The sequence below is a fragment of the Convolutriloba macropyga genome, chromosome 15 (assembly GCF_964194025.1).
Source record: "Convolutriloba macropyga chromosome 15, txConMacr16.3, whole genome shotgun sequence".
In the NCBI taxonomy this organism is placed as follows: domain Eukaryota; kingdom Metazoa; phylum Xenacoelomorpha; order Acoela; family Convolutidae; genus Convolutriloba; species Convolutriloba macropyga.
The window spans coordinates 8,943,560-8,946,210 of record NC_134482.1 but is presented as its reverse complement, the minus strand read 5'-3'; positions in this window follow the sequence as shown (position 1 = coordinate 8,946,210).

Sequence of the window (2,651 nt, the reverse complement as noted above, 5' to 3'; positions counted from 1 at the left end):
TATTCCAAACCCCACTTTCCAAATTTTTACTTCCACTGAACGATCTACAGATTTTATGGAAATGTGTATGACAAAAGTCCAGAGTAGAATTTGTCGTGGTCGATAACACGGGTCAAAGAATTCAATAAGTTGAATTTTAAATTAAATTTTGAACTGAAAGTGTACAAAAATTAGCTTGTATTTATAGTAGTTATCTATGCGAAAATATACAGAGAAAACTTAGATTAGCTAAAAATGTTTAACATGATTGGCATGTGAATAGATCTTAACTCCGAATCCCGGAGATGACTTTCTATTTTCATCAACATTTCATGAGAATCAAATATGGCTTGCGTACAATCTAGTTCATTAGTTGGAGGTCGGTGGATGTTAGAATCAAGTTTCTGTTGGTGGGAGAATTTACTTCTGACATATGATTGATAGGTCAATAAAATAATGATAGCGCCAAAACAAAATTAGAATTGAGTTTAATTTTGTGACCATTACTTATCGACACAGCAATAAAGTTCGTCAGGTAAGTTCTTCTTTCGTTCTTTGAAACATTAATAAAGAAAACTTCTTATTTCTTGATGTTTCCTTGAAACTATCACATCCTCCCTCCTTTTTAGGCAAGTTTGTGGGTATAGGTTCTCCAAATCTGTCGGGTTGTTTCCTGTTTCGTGATGATGTTCGTGAAGGCTCTGAGGTTTCGAGTTGTTGGTGCTCTGCAGATGATGTGGCTGCAGAAGCTTGATTTTGAAGTGAAGGTCCCACATCTGTGCTTTGAAGTTGTTGTTCTGATTGAGATATGGTCTCCTCCACTGCTGGTTCAGTTTTCACATTGTCCTCGTCTAGTGTCGCAATTTGGTCACTCACTAGAATAGTCCGTGCTCAGTTTTCGGGCTGTATGAAAGATGTGTTCAAGCCCTTCCTGATGATGAAGGTAGCAGGAACTGTCTTTGTCTTTTCGTTGGCCTTGAATAGAATGGGTTCGCACGAGTCGAAATCTGCTATTGCTGGTAGTCTCACTCTGCGTCCCAACAGGAGTTCAACTGGAGTTTTGCTCCTCGACTTTAAAATGTTGCGTTGTGTCATTAGTGCCCTTCGCAGGAATGCTCCAAATGACACATTAAGGTTGGGACTCCACGCTTGAAGTGTTCACTGTTTGAACTGCTCTTTCAGCTAGTCCATTAGCTCTTGGATGATAGACGGGTGATTCTATTTTCTTAATTCCCAGTGATTCACACCACTGTTTAAGGTCACCACTTACAAATCATGGACCATTATCAGAAACTAAAGTTTTTGGTATTTCGAATCTTGCAAAGATTTGACTAAGATATATTTTAACTGTTTCTGATGTTCTATTTCCCGCGGGGAAGGCTCTGAAGATGATTCCATTATGTAAAGTAAGTGCATCTTTCTGTTGTTCGAATCCTTTTTCGCTTCTGAACATTGTTTCCAATTGCCGCTTTTGATTCGTTTCATTATGTCCTGGAAGAGTCTGTTTGTTCCAAGTTCAGTTTTGATTTCTGCTTGGGTCACCAAATCACTGTGGGCGAAGTAGATGTTATTGATTGCGAAGCACACTCGATCGTTGTCCGATTCGTCTTCGCCAAAATCCATTCTGCTCAAAGCATCTGCATGGGATTTCTGCTCTCCTGGTGTGTACCTCAACTCATAGTCGAAACCCATTAGAGCTATTGCCCATCTTGTAATTCTCGCTGATGCTGTCTTCGGCATCTCTTCGTCTGGTGCAAAGAAATATTTGAGTGGTTTGTGGTCAGTCTGTAGGGTAATTCGTCTTCCATGAAGGAATTGTTTTAGTCTTGTGACCACAAACACAATTGCTTCCCGTGCTTCCCGCACCAGTGCTTCCCGCCCTATGTTCGAGTAGTTTTGCTCCGCTGGAGTCAATTTTCTCGATACATATATGAGTGGATGTCCTTCTTGCTGAAGAACCTCTCCAATGGCTTTTTCAGAGGCGTCAGTTGTAACTGTTGCTTCTTTTTGTAGAATATATGGCTGTACTAGTGGGTTAGCACATAATTCAATTTTTATGTCTTCAAAAGCTTTTTGTTGCATTTTGCCCCATGAGAAGTCGCTATTTTTCATGTTATTTAAGGGTAGCATTTTTCTTGCAAAATCAGGAATCATTCTTCCGTAAAAATTAGCTAGCCCAACAAACGATTCGAGTTGCTTATTGATAGTTGGTGCTTTTGCATTTTTTATTTTTTCAACATGTTTGGGATCTGGTGCTATTCCCTCCTTTGAAATGGAGTATCCCAAAAAGCTAACGCTATCAACTGGTTTTGAGTTAGATTTTTTCTCATTAATAGTAAAACTTTTCTCACTTAGAAGACTCTTGACTGCAAGCATTCTCATGTCGAACTGCTCCCTGGTAGTTCCATACACCAATACATTGTCTTGAAAGATCACAACACCTTTGATTCCTTTGAGTGTTGATTCGATGCAATTCTGGAAGATTGAAGAAGAGTTTTTCAATCCCTGAGGTAGTCGGTACATCTCGAACAATCCCTGAGATGTGTTAATTGTGCATATATCTTTTGCTTCCTCGTCAAGCTCAATTTGATAGTAGGCATCTGAGAGGTCAATTTTGCCAAAGTATGAGGCCCCATGTAGGTTGTGGAAGATTGTCTCCATGTCTGGTATTG